Raw genomic sequence first — 18,293 nt, forward strand, 5'->3', positions numbered from 1 at the left:
GTTTCTGGGTCTCAGGTGGGTCCTGAAGCATCAAACTTACCCTTCTGGAGGGATGCCAGCTTCTTCTCTAGAGCAGAAACCCTGCTCTCCAAATTTGTAACTTTTGTGTTCATGTTCGTATCTGCAATGGGCGCAATTCAAAATTAGTTTTGTTGATGGACCAAACAGAATCATGGATAGTGTTTAATAAACTCCAAGGTGACCTTCTGATGTACGTTGAGAAGGTCCTGGCTTTTCAGAGAGCCAACGCAGAACATGGCACGCAGGAGTCAGCGCCTTTTATATGAGCAGTTATTGATTATTCGCGGTATTTCATTGGACTTTTGACTTTTTCCTACGCTTATAGGATTCACGTTGTTGACTTTATAATGTTTTTCATAGCAGGGTAAGCTTTTTGGAGGAACTTGAAATCTAGAGAACTAGGTGAAATTTGAAAATGAATTATATATTTTTTTTTATTTTTGAATATTATTTTTATTATTATTATTTTTTTTTTTATTTTTTTTTAGTAATTTTGATTAGGATTTCTCCTATGGGATAGGGACCTCTGCAGAAAAAAGGCCAGAATCTACCCCCCTACTTCTAGAGGGGAGTCAAGGTTTTATAAATAAAAATATATTCTTTTTTTTCTAGTGGTATGGCTATGAGGCGTTTCTAGTGGTTAGTGTATGAAATTCTCTTTTTTTATTATTTAGATTTTTATATTTTTGCACTGCTGACACTATGACCTCCACTGTAGCAGATCACACAGTGATCACGAAGCAGGGCACTGCAGTCCTGCATCTCTGACCCAGGCGAGGGTTCTCTGCAGTGTCTATATGGATCCCCTTGGATCTCTGCTCCTCCAATCAGTGCTTCCAGCGATGTCCACGCTGATACCAGTGTTTACCATGCATTATAGATTTGCCCTAAACCTTCAATGCTGAGTTTGCTTGTGATTTTTCAGTTGATCTATACCTGCATCATACCTGTTTCATGTGTTACTTATTAATACCTTCAAACACAAGGTTTGTATTTCTTTTTCATTTCATCTATACCTGCAATGCTGTGTTTTAATTTGTTGTTTATTTGCTCAATACGTGAATTACATGAGGAAAGAAAAGAGCATTTGGCACAGTGAAGGACAAATCGAAACTGGGGATGATAGGAGGGTGTCGACGAATTGCTATTTTGATTAAAGAAATATATCTCCGTGGTCTCTGTTTTTAGTTTTATATCAGGCATGGGTTTTTTGTATATTTGAGTCAGGACCTCGGATAAGATAAGGACCTGGAGTGTCTGGGATGTCTGAAGAGACAGAGGGCGAGTGCCTGGAGCAGGGCAGGAAAAGGGACACCTATTGGGTGGTGCGGCAGTTCTGTGAAGCCACCGATGCACTACAAACACACATAACAGAATTTCCAATGCTATTTACAGTTTATTAACAGATATACATAGCAGTGTAAATAGTGGCAGAAAATCCAGAAAAACTGCCATACTTTCTGTGCTTTGGATGGTTCTGGATTACTGAGCGGATGACTGGAACAGCCTCTCAGCAGAATACAACAACCAAAATGAAACATGCACAGAGAAGATATTTTTCATCCGTCTATTCTCAAAATCCATCTTCCTCTGAACACTCGGAACTGTTTGATGATCCAAACAGTGCAGTGCAACAGCAGTAGCACATCGTCGTCATGGTGTCCGTCAGACAAAGCAGGACTCTGGATGTCAGGGAGTCGCTTTCAGAAGACGTTTCAGAAGACGTTTGAGAAGATGTTTTCAATGGCTCTGCCTGGGAAGTCTTGCTTGATGATTCCCCTCTGTCTAAGCTCGTTAAGCTTTCTCTAGGAAGCTTTTGAAGATGTCCCTCCAGAGGCTCCTGAGATTTAACAGGTTCCTCTCTGGGTAACGCATCCTTATTTTCCTTCCGAAGCCCACTCTTTTGTGTGAGATGCACCCGACTGTCTGTGCTGGTTGAGTGCTCCACAGGGAGATCTCGTAGATGTTTCTTCAGAGGGTTAGGCTGCTGAGATATAGCAGGTTTACCTCTGGATGATTTATGTCTCTCCTGTACACGTTCATCATTGAGTTTGGGAGGAGAAGGAATCTCCGAGCCACTTCGAATCATCTCCCGCATGTGGGTATTAGGAGACTGGGATGTTTTCATCAGTCCTACCCGTGAAGTCTTGCGTGAAGATTCATCGCTGTCTAAGCTCTTTAAGCTTTCTCCAGGCAGCTTTTGAAGATGTTCCTCCTGAGCGAAAGGCTCCTGAGACATGACAGGTTCCTCTCTGGGTAACTCATCCCTATTTTTCTTCCCACGCCCACTCTGTTGTTTGAGATGCACCCCACTGTCTGTGCTGGTTGAGGGCTCCACAGGTAGATCTCGTAGATGTTTCTTCAGAGGGTAAGGCTGCTGAGATATAGCAGGTTTACCTCTGGATGATTTATGCCTCAATTTCCTCCTACTCTCCCGTACTCGTTCATCATTGGGGTTGGGTTGTTCTCTGCTGATGGAACGTGTTTCTGGAGGGGAAGGTATCTCAGGGGGCACTACAGTTGCATTTATAGAGTTCTGGACCAGAATTGGTCGATCTGAGCAACTACGAAGCGTCTCCAGCATGTGGCTATGAATACGTTCCCCCGTCTCGGGATCCAAGAATGGGGTTGGGTGGAACCTCATATGTGTCTTGCGTGAAGATTCACGGCTGTCTAAGCTCTTTAAGCTTTCCCTAGGGAGCTTTTGAAGATGTTCCTCCAGAGGGGAAGGCTCCTGAGACATAACAGGTTCCTCTCTGGGTAACTCATCCCCATTTTTCTTCTTCCCACGCCCACTCTGTTGTTTCAGAAGCACCCCACTGTCTGCGCTGGTTGAGGGCTCCACAGGCAGATCTCGTAGGTGTTTCTTCAGAGGGGTAGGCTGCTGAGATATAGCAGGTTTACCTCTGGATGATTTATGTCTCTCCTGTACGCGTTCATCATTGAAGTTGGGAGGAGAAGGAGTATCCGAGCCACTTCGAATTATCTCAAGCATGTGGGTATTAAAAAATTCCCATGTCTCGGGATCCAGCTTTATCTGTTCAGGAGCTTCAGGAACTTCCTGTGAGAACGCTGGGATATTTCCCTCCACGTCTCTGGTTTTCGTCTCTGACATTTTGTTACCTTTGGCTTCCACTTCACCAAGGTGAGTAAAATCGTCAGATTTCAGGGTGGGTGACGGGTCACTGGTTTGAGAAGACCGGGATGTTTTTAACAGTCCCGCCTTTGAAGTCTTGCGGCTGTCTAAGCTTTTTACATGCTCTCTTGGGAACTTTTGAAGATGTTCCTCCAGAGGGGAAGGCTCCTGAGATATAACAGGTTCCTCTCTGGGTAACGCATCCCTATTTTTCTTCCCACGCCCACTCTGTTGTTTGAGAAGCTCCCCACTGTCTGCGCTGGTTGAGGGCTCCACAGGGAGATCTCGTAGAGGTTTCTTCAGAGGGTTAGGCTGCTGAGATATAGCAGGTTTACCTCTGGATAATTTGTGTCTCAATTTCTCCCCACTCGGGGCCAGTAAATCTAGTCTTCGGTTGAGGATCCCCAGTTTCTCCTGTACATGTTCATCATTGAGGTTGGGAGGAGAAGGAATCTCCGAGCCACTTCGAATCATCTCCCGCATGTGGGTATTAAAACATTCCCTCGTCTCGGGATCCAGCTTTAGCTGTTCTTTAGCTTTAGGAACTTCCTGTGAGAACGCTGGGATTTTCTTGCGTGAAGATTCACCGCTGTCTAAGCTCTTTAAGCTTTCCCTAGGGAGCTTTTGAAGATGTTCCTCCAGAGGGGAAGGCTCCTGAGATATAACAGGTTCCTCTCTGGGTAACGCATCCCTATTTTTCTTCCCACGCCCACTCTGTTGTTTGAGAAGCTCCCCACTGTCTGTGCTGGTTGAGGGCTCCACAGGGAGATCTCGTAGCGGTTTCTTCAGAGGGTAAGGCTGCTGAGATATAGCAGGTTTACCTCTGGATGATTTATGCCTCAATTTCTCCCCACTCTGCTGCTGTAAAGTTGGTCTTCGGGGGAGGGTCTCCAGTGTCTCCTGTATAGCAGGTTTACCTCTGGATGATTTACGTCTCTCCTGTACGCGTTCATCATTGAGGTTGGGAGGAGAAGGAATCTCCGAGCCACTTCGAATCATCTCCCTCAAGTGGTTATTAAGAAATTCCCTCATCTCGGGATCCAGCTTTATCTGTTCAGGAGCTTCAGGAACTTCCTGTGAGAACGCTGGGATATTTCCCTCCACGTCTCTGTTTGTCATCTCTGACATAATGTTGTCTTTGGCTTCTACTTCACCAAGGTGAGTAAAATCGTCGCAGACGTTTTGTACGTCGTGTGATACACGGCCAACTCTATAAAGAAAGAAACAATGAATTCAGGATGTTGGTTCTCCATAGACAATAATGCTACACATGGGCACGGCCGATCTAGCAGCAACTCTATCAATATAGAGGCTCACAAATAATGAAATTCAAATTTCTTGCCCAAAAAGCAGCTGCCTTGGAAGCGAGATTCAATACAAAATACAAAGAAAGGTGAGGTATGTACAAATAAAAGGTGAGAGGGGCCGGCACATTTTTCTCTTGCTCTATGACCTTAAACCTTCATTGACTCCCCAGCCTTAAGTTCAGGGTGATGTGACTTACCTGTGAGTATCCATGTGTCTGTCTTACTCTCAGAATGTTGTGTTCATATAGCCTGTGCCCCATTGTGACATCATAGCTTCACATGTCATTGTGAAATCATCACTAGGCACAGGCAGAATCTTCATGCCTTTGTGACATCATCACTAGGCACAGCCAGAATCTTCAAATCTCTGTGACAGTATTACAAAGCACAGCTGAGAGCTTCAAATGTCTTTCTGATCATCACTAGACACATCCAGAATCTTCACCACTTTGTGACATCATCACCTATACCTTAAAAGAGAAGTCTGATGGAATTGTGTTTTCTTTAATCATAATTATAAATGTCACCCCCATTAATGTATTATATTATTACACAAACAAGGGGGTTTCTTTCTCATGGATCCAATAAAGTGCATAAAGGTATCTTGTTTAAATGCTCTTTATTATATCTACAGCTTTCTATCACCAACAAATATATATTTCTATAAGCTTTATATACACACACATCTATACATATACAGATGTATGACGCTGGCTTCTGTACCAGCATGATGTCATCACCTGGGCGGGGCTGGCAGGTACATGAAAAGACAGTTGACGGTTGTTTTTCTTTGTAACCGTTAGCAGACAGTATAATAAAAGCATCAGTTACGTATTGGAATGGTCATTGCATCATTACGTCATAACACACATACACATATATTATATATATATACACATACTCATAGATACACATACAGATATATATACACACACATAATTACACATACAGATATATTATATATACACATACAGATATATTATATACACACACACATAGATACACATACAGATATATTATATATACACATAGATACACAGATAGATATATTATATATACACATATAGATACACATACAGATATATTATATATACACATATAGATACACATACAGATATATTTTATACACACACATAGATATACATACAGATATATTATATACACACACATAGATACACATACAGACATATTTTATACACACACATAGATACACATACATGTGGTTGTGCACCATGATGGAGATAACAGTAATATGTTGATTAGATGATGGTAGAGGCTGTGAAGTTCTCCTTTATATTGTTAATGTAACAACGATATCATCTTATTAAAACCTTAATGTTTTAAATTTAAACTAATAATGTAGTCATCACAATGAAAATTCACACAAGACTATGTTCCTAGCGCCACAGGCCCGGTCGTTCCACTGTCCGATTTCCATCATCTCAGCGCAGTTCTCACCCCTTTTTCCATCCGGTTGTTTCGGGTACCAGTTTTTATACCCAATTTTGTTCCCATTGAGATAAACAAAAACCCCTTCATCTTTAATGTCATTGATGCCAAGGAACACTCTCCTGTTAAAGGCTTTCGTAATCTGGGAGATGGCCGCGTTCTCGGCGCTGGTTTGGGGAGTCGGCAGCGTCCCCTGGAACTGTTCACAGTTGGCTTTTGCAGTGGCGTAATCAGCTTCCTTTCTGTTGCTCATGTATACTTTGTTCCCAGAGGAGATCGCTCCAGCTTCGAAGTAGAGAACTGCCAAACAGGACGAAACTATTTTAATATCCTCAAAGAAAACACTGTGAAGGTCAAACATCGGTGGGTTTCTCCAGAAGAAGCCTTGGGCTGTGCATAGCCAAAACAGATAATTTAACTGTTTAACGTTATTTAGGTCCTTCTCTCAGGAGAAACCAGCCAACATTGACCTTTCATAATGTATCGTTTATTAAACGAAGAGATATTTCAACTGATGATTTGGTTAAAAAAAAAACCTTTGGATAAAATATTCTTGGAAAGAACATCTGAATTGTTATGACATTTAGGAACGGAACCAGTCAGAGTTAACTGGCAACCAAGGGCCATAGCAGGAGGATGGACCATGTGGTCAAGACAATCCAGAACAAGTCATACCAGAGAGCAGAAAGACCAGGACAATTTGGGTTAGGATACCAGAGAGCATATAATAATGATGATGTCAGAATAAGACTACATGGTTTCTGGGTCTCAGGTGGGTCCTGAAGCATCAAACTTACCCTTCTGGAGGGATGCCAGCTTCTTCTCTAGAGCAGAAACCCTGCTCTCCAAATTTGTAACTTTTGTGTTCATGTTCGTATCTGCAATGGGCGCAATTCAAAATTAGTTTTGTTGATGGACCAAACTGAATCATGGATAGTGTTTAATAAACTCCAAGGTGACCTTCTGATGTACGTTGAGAAGGTCCTGGCTTTTCGAAGAGCCAACGCAGAACATGGCACGCAGGAGTCAGCGCCTTTTATATGAGCAGTTATTGATTATTCGCGGTATTTCATTGGACTTTTGACTTTTTCCTACGCTTATAGGATTCACGTTGTTGACTTTATAATGTTTTTCATAGCAGGGTAAGCTTTTTGGAGGAACTTGAAATCTAGAGAACTAGGTGAAATTTGAAAATGAATTATATATTTTTTTTTATTTTTGAATATTATTTTTATTATTATTATTATTTTTTTTTATTTTTTTTTTGTAATTTTGATTAGGATTTCTCCTATGGGATAGGGACCTCTGCAGAAAAAAGCCCAGCATCTACCCCCTTCTTCTAGAGGGGAGTCAAGGTTTTATAAATAAAAATATATTCTTTTTTTTCTAGTGGTATGGCTATGAGGCGTTTCTAGTGGTTAGTGTATGAAATTCTCTTTTTTTATTATTTAGATTTTTATATTTTTGCACTGCTGACACTATGACCTCCACTGTAGCAGATCACACAGTGATCACGAAGCAGGGCACTGCAGTCCTGCATCTCTGACCCAGGCGAGGGTTCTCTGCAGTGTCTATATGGATCCCCTTGGATCTCTGCTCCTCCAATCAGTGCTTCCAGCGATGTCCACGCTGATACCAGTGTTTACCATGCATTATAGATTTGCCCTAAACCTTCAATGCTGAGTTTGCTTGTGATTTTTCAGTTGATCTATACCTGCATCATACCTGTTTCATGTGTTACTTATTAATACCTTCAAACACAAGGTTTGTATTTCTTTTTCATTTCATCTATACCTGCAATGCTGTGTTTTAATTTGTTGTTTATTTGCTCAATACGTGAATTACATGAGGAAAGAAAAGAGCATTTGGCACAGTGAAGGACAAATCGAAACTGGGGATGATAGGAGGGTGTCGACGAATTGCTATTTTGATTAAAGAAATAAATCTCCGTGGTCTCTGTTTTTAGTTTTATATCAGGCATGGGTTTTTTGTATATTTGAGTCAGGACCTCGGATAAGATAAGGACCTGGAGTGTCTGGGATGTCTGAAGAGACAGAGGGCGAGTGCCTAGAGCAGGGTATGAAAAGGGACACCTATTGGGTCGTGCGGCAGTTCTGTGAAGCCACCGATGCACTACAAACACACATAACAGAATTTCCAATGCTATTTACAGTTTATTAACAGATATACATAGCAGTGTAAAGTGTGGCAGAAAATCCAGAAAAACTGCCATACTTTCTGTGCTTTGGATGGTTCTGGATTACTGAGCGGATGACTGGAACAGCCTCTCAGCAGAATACAACAACCAAAATGAAACATGCACAGAGAAGATATTTTTCATCCGTCTATTCTCAAAATCCATCTTCCTCTGAACACTCAGAACTGTTTGATGATCCAAACAGTGCAGTGCAACAGCAGTAGCACATGTTCGTCACGGTGTCCGTCAGACAAAGCAGGACTCTGGATGTCAGGGAGTCGCTTTCAGAAGACGTTTCAGAAGACGTTTGAGAAGATGTTTTCAATGGCTCTGCCTGGGAAGTCTTGCTTGATGATTCCCCTCTGTCTAAGCTCATTAAGCTTTCTCTAGGAAGCTTTTGAAGATGTCCCTCCAGAGGCTCCTGAGATTTAACAGGTTCCTCTCTGGGTAACGCATCCTTATTTTCCTTCCGAAGCCCACTCTTTTGTGTGAGATGCACCCGACTGTCTGTGCTGGTTGAGTGCTCCACAGGGAGATCTCGTAGATGTTTCTTCAGAGGGTTAGGCTGCTGAGATATAGCAGGTTTACCTCTGGATGATTTATGTCTCTCCTGTACACGTTCATCATTGAGTTTGGGAGGAGAAGGAATCTCCGAGCCACTTCGAATCATCTCCCGCATGTGGGTATTAGGAGACTGGGATGTTTTCATCAGTCCTACCCGTGAAGTCTTGCGTGAAGATTCATAGCTGTCTAAGCTCTTTAAGCTTTCTCCAGGCAGCTTTTGAAGATGTTCCTCCTGAGCGGAAGGCTCCTGAGACATGACAGGTTCCTCTCTGGGTAACGCATCCCTATTTTTCTTCCCACGCCCACTCTGTTGTTTGAGATGCACCCCACTGTCTGTGCTGGTTGAGGGCTCCACAGGGAGATCTCGTAGATGTTTCTTCAGAGGGTAAGGCTGCTGAGATATAGCAGGTTTACCTCTGGATGATTTATGCCTCAATTTCCTCCTACTCTCCCGTACTCGTTCATCATTGGGGTTGGGTTGTTCTCTGCTGATGGAACGTGTTTCTGGAGGGGAAGGTATCTCAGGGGGCACTACAGTTGCATTTATAGAGTTCTGGACCAGAATTGGTCGATCTGAGCAACTACGAAGCGTCTCCAGCATGTGGCTATGAATACGTTCCCCCGTCTCGGGATCCAAGAATGGGGTTGGGTGGAACCTCATATGTGTCTTGCGTGAAGATTCACGGCTGTCTAAGCTCTTTAAGCTTTCCCTAGGGAGCTTTTGAAGATGTTCCTCCAGAGGGGAAGGCTCCTGAGACATAACAGGTTCCTCTCTGGGTAACTCATCCCCATTTTTCTTCTTCCCACGCCCACTCTGTTGTTTCAGAAGCTCCCCACTGTCTGCGCTGGTTGAGGGCTCCACAGGCAGATCTCGTAGGTGTTTCTTCAGAGGGGTAGGCTGCTGAGATATAGCAGGTTTACCTCTGGATGATTTATGTCTCTCCTGTACGCGTTCATCATTGAAGTTGGGAGGAGAAGGAGTATCCGAGCCACTTCGAATTATCTCAAGCATGTGGGTATTAAAAAATTCCCATGTCTCGGGATCCAGCTTTATCTGTTCAGGAGCTTCAGGAACTTCCTGTGAGAACGCTGGGATATTTCCCTCCACGTCTCTGGTTTTCGTCTCTGACATTTTGTTACCTTTGGCTTCCGCTTCACCAAGGTGAGTAAAATCGTCAGATGTCAGGGTGGGTGACGGGTCACTGGTTTGAGAAGACCGGGATGTTTTTAACAGTCCCGCCTTTGAAGTCTTGCGGATGTCTAAGCTTTTTACATGCTCTCTTGGGAACTTTTGAAGATGTTCCTCCAGAGGGGAAGGCTCCTGAGATATAACAGGTTCCTCTCTGGGTAACGCATCCCTATTTTTCTTCCCACGCCCACTCTGTTGTTTGAGAAGCTCCCCACTGTCTGCGCTGGTTGAGGGCTCCACAGGGAGATCTCGTAGAGGTTTCCTCAGAGGGTTAGGCTGCTGAGATATAGCAGGTTTACCTCTGGATAATTTGTGTCTCAATTTCTCCCCACTCGGGGCCAGTAAATCTAGTCTTCGGTTGAGGATCCCCAGTTTCTCCTGTACATGTTCATCATTGAGGTTGGGAGGAGAAGGAATCTCCGAGCCACTTCGAATCATCTCCCGCATGTGGGTATTAAAACATTCCCTCGTCTCGGGATCCAGCTTTAGCTGTTCTTTAGCTTTAGGAACTTCCTGTGAGAACGCTGGGATTTTCTTGCGTGAAGATTCACCGCTGTCTAAGCTCTTTAAGCTTTCCCTAGGGAGCTTTTGAAGATGTTCCTCCAGAGGGGAAGGCTCCTGAGATATAACAGGTTCCTCTCTGGGTAACGCATCCCTATTTTTCTTCCCACGCCCACTCTGTTGTTTGAGAAGCTCCCCACTGTCTGTGCTGGTTGAGGGCTCCACAGGGAGATCTCGTAGCGGTTTCTTCAGAGGGTAAGGCTGCTGAGATATAGCAGGTTTACCTCTGGATGATTTATGCCTCAATTTCTCCCCACTCTGCTGCTGTAAAGTTGGTCTTCGGGGGAGGGTCTCCAGTGTCTCCTGTATAGCAGGTTTACCTCTGGATGATTTACGTCTCTCCTGTACGCGTTCATCATTGAGGTTGGGAGGAGAAGGAATCTCCGAGCCACTTCGAATCATCTCCCTCAAGTGGTTATTAAGAAATTCCCTCATCTCGGGATCCAGCTTTATCTGTTCAGGAGCTTCAGGAACTTCCTGTGAGAACGCTGGGATATTTCCCTCCACGTCTCTGTTTGTCATCTCTGACATAATGTTGTCTTTGGCTTCTACTTCACCAAGGTGAGTAAAATCGTCGCAGACGTTTTGTACGTCGTGTGATACACGGCCAACTCTATAAAGAAAGAAACAATGAATTCAGGATGTTGGTTCTCCATAGACAATAATGCTACACATGGGCACGGCCGATCTAGCAGCAACTCTATCAATATAGAGGCTCACAAATAATGAAATTCAAATTTCTTGCCCAAAAAGCAGCTGCCTTGGAAGCGAGATTCAATACAAAATACAAAGAAAGGTGAGGTATGTACAAATAAAAGGTGAGAGGGGCCGGCACATTTTTCTCTTGCTCTATGACCTTAAACCTTCATTGACTCCCCAGCCTTAAGTTCAGGGTGATGTGACTTACCTGTGAGTATCCATGTGTCTGTCTTACTCTCAGAATGTTGTGTTCATATAGCCTGTGCCCCATTGTGACATCATAGCTTCACATGTCATTGTGAAATCATCACTAGGCACAGGCAGAATCTTCATGCCTTTGTGACATCATCACTAGGCACAGCCAGAATCTTCAAATCTCTGTGACAGTATTACAAAGCACAGCTGAGAGCTTCAAATGTCTTTCTGATCATCACTAGACACATCCAGAATCTTCACCACTTTGTGACATCATCACCTATACCTTAAAAGAGAAGTCTGATGGAATTGTGTTTTCTTTAATCATAATTATAAATGTCACCCCCATTAATGTATTATATTATTACACAAACAAGGGGGTTTCTTTCTCATGGATCCAATAAAGTGCATAAAGGTATCTTGTTTAAATGCTCTTTATTATATCTACAGCTTTCTATCACCAACAAATATATATTTCTATAAGCTTTATATACACACACATCTATACATATACAGATGTATGACGCTGGCTTCTGTACCAGCATGATGTCATCACCTGGGCGGGGCTGGCAGGTACATGAAAAGACAGTTGACGGTTGTTTTTCTTTGTAACCGTTAGCAGACAGTATAATAAAAGCATCAGTTACGTATTGGAATGGTCATTGCATCATTACGTCATAACACACATACACATATATTATATATATATACACATACTCATAGATACACATACAGATATATATACACACACATAATTACACATACAGATATATTATATATACACACATAATTACACATACAGATATATTATATACACACACATAATTACACATACAGATATATTATATATACACACATAGATACACAGATAGATATATTATATACACACACATAATTACACATACAGATATATTATATATACACACATAGATACACATACATATATATTATATATACACACATAGATACACATACAGATATATTATATACACACATATAGATACACATACAGATATATTATATACACACACATAATTACACATACAGATATATTATATACACACACATAGATACACATACAGACATATTTTATACACACACATAGATACACATACATGTGGTTGTGCACCATGATGGAGATAACAGTAATATGTTGATTAGATGATGGTAGAGGCTGTGAAGTTCTCCTTTATATTGTTAATGTAACAACGATATAATCTTATTAAAACCTTAATGTTTTAAATTTAAACTAATAATGTAGTCATCACAATGAAAATTCACACAAGACTATGTTCCTAGCGCCACAGGCCCGGTCGTTCCACTGTCCGATTTCCATCATCTCAGCGCAGTTCTCACCCCTTTTTCCATCCGGTTGTTTCGGGTACCAGTTTTTATACCCAATTTTGTTCCCAGATAAACAAACACCCCTTCATCTTTAATGTCATTGATGCCAAGGAACACTCTCCTGTTAAAGGCTTTCGTAATCTGGGAGATGGCCGCGTTCTCGGCGCTGGTTTGGGGAGTCGGCAGCGTCCCCTGGAACTGTTCACAGTTGGCTTTTGCAGTGGCGTAATCAGCTTCCTTTCTGTTGCTCATGTATACTTTGTTCCCAGAGGAGATCGCTCCAGCTTCGAAGTAGAGAACTGCCAAACAGGACGAAACTATTTTAATATCCTCAAAGAAAACACTGTGAAGGTCAAACATCGGTGGGTTTCTCCAGAAGAAGCCTTGGGCTGTGCATAGCCAAAACAGATAATTTAACTGTTTAACGTTATTTAGGTCCTTCTCTCAGGAGAAACCAGCCAACATTGACCTTTCATAATGTATCGTTTATTAAACGAAGAGATATTTCAACTGATGATTTGGTTAAAAAAAAAACCTTTGGATAAAATATTCTTGGAAAGAACATCTGAATTGTTATGACATTTAGGAACGGAACCAGTCAGAGTTAACTGGCAACCAAGGGCCATAGCAGGAGGATGGACCATGTGGTCAAGACAATCCAGAACAAGTCATACCAGAGAGCAGAAAGACCAGGACAATTTGGGTTAGGATACCAGAGAGCATATAATAATGATGATGTCAGAATAAGACTACATGGTTTCTGGGTCTCAGGTGGGTCCTGAAGCATCAAACTTACCCTTCTGGAGGGATGCCAGCTTCTTCTCTAGAGCAGAAACCCTGCTCTCCAAATTTGTAACTTTTGTGTTCATGTTCGTATCTGCAATGGGCGCAATTCAAAATTAGTTTTGTTGATGGACCAAACAGAATCATGGATAGTGTTTAATAAACTCCAAGGTGACCTTCTGATGTACGTTGAGAAGGTCCTGGCTTTTCAGAGAGCCAACGCAGAACACGGCACGCAGGAGTCAGCGCCTTTTATATGAGCAGTTATTGATTATTCGCGGTATTTCATTGGACTTTTGACTTTTTCCTACGCTTATAGGATTCACGTTGTTGACTTTATAATGTTTTTCATAGCAGGGTAAGCTTTTTGGAGGAACTTGAAATCTAGAGAACTAGGTGAAATTTGAAAATGAATTATATATTTTTTTTTATTTTTGAATATTATTTTTATTATTATTATTATTTTTTTTTATTTTTTTTTAGTAATTTTGATTAGGATTTCTCCTATGGGATAGGGACCTCTGCAGAAAAAAGGCCAGAATCTACCCCCTACTTCTAGAGGGGAGTCAAGGTTTTATAAATAAAAATATATATATTTTTTTCTAGTGGTATGGCTATGAGGCGTTTCTAGTGGTTAGTGTATGAAATTCTCTTTTTTTATTATTTAGATTTTTATATTTTTGCACTGCTGACACTATGACCTCCACTGTAGCAGATCACACAGTGATCACGAAGCAGGGCACTGCAGTCCTGCATCTCTGACCCAGGCGAGGGTTCTCTGCAGTGTCTATATGGATCCCCTTGGATCTCTGCTCCTCCAATCAGTGCTTCCAGCGATGTCCACGCTGATACCAGTGTTTACCATGCATTATAGATTTGCCCTAAACCTTCAATGCTGAGTTTGCTTGTGATTTTTCAGTTGATCTATACCTGCATCATACCTGTTTCATGTGTTACTTATTAATACCTTCAAACACAAGGTTTGTATTTCTTTTTCATTTCATCTATACCTGCAATGCTGTGTTTTAATTTGTTGTTTATTTGCTCAATACGTGAATTACATGAGGAAAGAAAAGAGCATTTGGCACAGTGAAGGACAAATCGAAACTGGGGATGATAGGAGGGTGTCGACGAATTGCTATTTTGATTAAAGAAATATATCTCCGTGGTCTCTGTTTTTAGTTTTATATCAGGCATGGGTTTTTTGTATATTTGAGTCAGGACCTCGGATAAGATAAGGACCTGGAGTGTCTGGGATGTCTGAAGAGACAGAGGGCGAGTGCCTGGAGCAGGGCACGAAAAGGGTCACCTATTTGGTGGTGCGGCAGTTCTGTGAAGCCACCGATGCACTACAAACACACATAACAGAATTTCCAATGCTATTTACAGTTTATTAACAGATATACATAGCAGTGTAAATAGTGGCAGAAAATCCAGAAAAACTGCCATACTTTCTGTGCTTTGGATGGTTCTGGATTACTGAGCGGATGACTGGAACAGCCTCTCAGCAGAATACAACAACCAAAATGAAACATGCACAGAGAAGATATTTTTCATCCGTCTATTCTCAAAATCCATCTTCCTCTGAACACTCAGAACTGTTTGATGATCCAAACAGTGCAGTGCAACAGCAGTAGCACATGTTCGTCACGGTGTCCGTCAGACAAAGCAGGACTCTGGATGTCAGGGAGTCGCTTTCAGAAGACGTTTCAGAAGACGTTTGAGAAGATGTTTTCAATGGCTCTGCCTGGGAAGTCTTGCTTGATGATTCCCCTCTGTCTAAGCTCATTAAGGTTTCTTTAGGAAGCTTTTGAAGATGTCCCTCCAGAGGTTCCTGAGATTTAACAGGTTCCTCTCTGGGTAACGCATCCTTATTTTCCTTCCGAAGCCCACTCTGTGGTTTGAGATGCACCCGACTGTCTGTGCTGGCTGAGTGCTCCACAGGGAGATCTCGTAGATGTTTCTTCAGAGGGCTAGGCTGCTGAGATATAGCAGGTTTACCTCTGGATGATTTATGTCCCTCCTGTACACGTTCATCATTGAGTTTGGGAGGAGAAGGAATCTCCGAGCCACTTCGAATCATCTCCCGCATGTGGGTATTAGGAGACTGGGATGTTTTCATCAGTCCTACCCGTGAAGTCTTGCGTGAAGATTCACCGCTGTCTAAGCTCTTTAAGCTTTCTCCAGGCAGCTTTTGAAGATGTTCCTCCTGAGCGGAAGGCTCCTGAGACATGACAGGTTCCTCTCTGGGTAACGCATCCCTATTTTTCTTCCCACGCCCACTCTGTTGTTTGAGATGCACCCCACTGTCTGTGCTGGTTGAGGGCTCCACAGGGAGATCTCGTAGATGTTTCTTCAGAGGGTAAGGCTGCTGAGATATAGCAGGTTTACCTCTGGATGATTTATGCCTCAATTTCCTCCTGCTCTCCCGTACTCGTTCATCATTGGGGTTGGGTTGTTCTCTGCTGATGGAACGTGTTTCTGGAGGGGAAGGTATCTCAGGGGGCACTACAGTTGCATTTATAGAGTTCTGGACCAGAATTGGTCGATCTGAGCAACCATGAAGCGTCTCCAGCATGTGGCTATGAATACGTTCCCCCGTCTCGGGATCCAAGAATGGGGTTGGGTGGAACCTCATATGTGTCTTGCGTGAAGATTCACGGCTGTCTAAGCTCCTTAAGCTTTCCCTAGGGAGCTTTTGAAGATGTTCCTCCAGAGGGGAAGGCTCCTGAGACATAACAGGTTCCTCTCTGGGTAACTCATCCCCATTTTTCTTCTTCCCACGCCCACTCTGTTGTTTCAGAAGCACCCCACTGTCTGCGCTGGTTGAGGGCTCCACAGGCAGATCTCGTAGGTGTTTCTTCAGAGGGGTAGGCTGCTGAGATATAGCAGGTTTACCTCTGGATGATTTATGTCTCTCCTGTACGCGTTCATAATTGAGGTTGGGAGGAGAAGGAGTATCCGAGCCACTTCGAATTATCTCCCGCATGTGGGTATTAAAAAATTCCCATGTCTCGGGATCCAGCTTTATCTGTTCAGGAGCTTCAGGAACTTCCTGTGAGAACGCTGGGATATTTCCCTCCACGTCTCTGGTTTTCGTCTCTGACATTTTGTTACCTTTGGCTTCCGCTTCACCAAGGTGAGTAAAATCGTCAGATGTCAGGGTGGGTGACGGGTCACTGGTTTGAGAAGACCGGGATGTTTTTAACAGTCCCGCCTTTGAAGTCTTGCGGCTGTCTAAGCTTTTTACATGCTCTCTTGGGAACTTTTGAAGATGTTCCTCCAGAGGGGAAGGCTCCTGAGATATAACAGGTTCCTCTCTGGGTAACGCATCCCTATTTTTCTTCCCACGCCCACTCTGTTGTTTGAGAAGCTCCCCACTGTCTGCGCTGGTTGAGGGCTCCACAGGGAGATCTCATAGAGGTTTCTTCAGAGGGTTAGGCTGCTGAGATTTAGCAGGTTTACCTCTGGATAATTTGTGTCTCAATTTCTCCCCACTCGGGGCCAGTAAATCTAGTCTTCGGTTGAGGATCCCCAGTTTCTCCTGTACATGTTCATCATTGAGGTTGGGAGGAGAAGGAATCTCCGAGCCACTTCGAATCATCTCCCGCATGTGGGTATTAAAACATTCCCTCATCTCGGGATCCAGCTTTAGCTGTTCTTTAGCTTTAGGAACTTCCTGTGAGAACGCTGGGATTTTCTTGCGTGAAGATTCACCGCTGTCTAAGCTCTTTAAGCTTTCCCTAGGGAGCTTTTGAAGATGTTCCTCCAGAGGGGAAGGCTCCTGAGATATAACAGGTTCCTCTCTGGGTAACGCATCCCTATTTTTCTTCCCACGCCCACTCTGTTGTTTGAGAAGCTCCCCACTGTCTGTGCTGGTTGAGGGCTCCACAGGGAGATCTCGTAGCGGTTTCTTCAGAGGGTAAGGCTGCTGAGATATAGCAGGTTTACCTCTGGATGATTTATGCCTCAATTTCTCCCCACTCTGCTGCTGTAAAGTTGGTCTTCGGGGGAGGGTCTCCAGTGTCTCCTGTATAGCAGGTTTACCTCTGGATGATTTACGTCTCTCCTGTACGCGTTCATCATTGAGGTTGGGAGGAGAAGGAATCTCCGAGCCACTTCGAATCATCTCCCTCAAGTGGTTATTAAGAAATTCCCTCATCTCGGGATCCAGCTTTATCTGTTCAGGAGCTTCAGGAACTTCCTGTGAGAACGCTGGGATATTTCCCTCCACGTCTCTGTTTGTCATCTCTGACATAATGTTGTCTTTGGCTTCTACTTCACCAAGGTGAGTAAAATCGTCGCAGACGTTTTGTACGTCGTGTGATACACGGCCAACTCTATAAAGAAAGAAACAATGAATTCAGGATGTTGGTTCTCCATAGACAATAATGCTACACATGGGCACGGCCGATCTAGCAGCAACTCTATCAATATAGAGGCTCACAAATAATGAAATTCAAATTTCTTGCCCAAAAAGCAGCTGCCTTGGAAGCGAGATTCAATACAAAATACAAAGAAAGGTGAGGTATGTACAAATAAAAGGTGAGAGGGGCCGGCACATTTTTCTCTTGCTCTATGACCTTAAACCTTCATTGACTCCCCAGCCTTAAGTTCAGGGTGATGTGACTTACCTGTGAGTATCCATGTGTCTGTCTTACTCTCAGAATGTTGTGTTCATATAGCCTGTGCCCCATTGTGACATCATAGCTTCACATGTCATTGTGAAATCATCACTAGGCACAGGCAGAATCTTCATGCCTTTGTGACATCATCACTAGGCACAGCCAGAATCTTCAAATCTCTGTGACAGTATTACAAAGCACAGCTGAGAGCTTCAAATGTCTT

Source organism: Sceloporus occidentalis, unplaced genomic scaffold, assembly GCF_023333645.1.
Source record: "Sceloporus occidentalis isolate IW3139 unplaced genomic scaffold, rSceOcc1.0.p SCAF_198, whole genome shotgun sequence".
Lineage (NCBI taxonomy): Eukaryota > Metazoa > Chordata > Lepidosauria > Squamata > Phrynosomatidae > Sceloporus > Sceloporus occidentalis.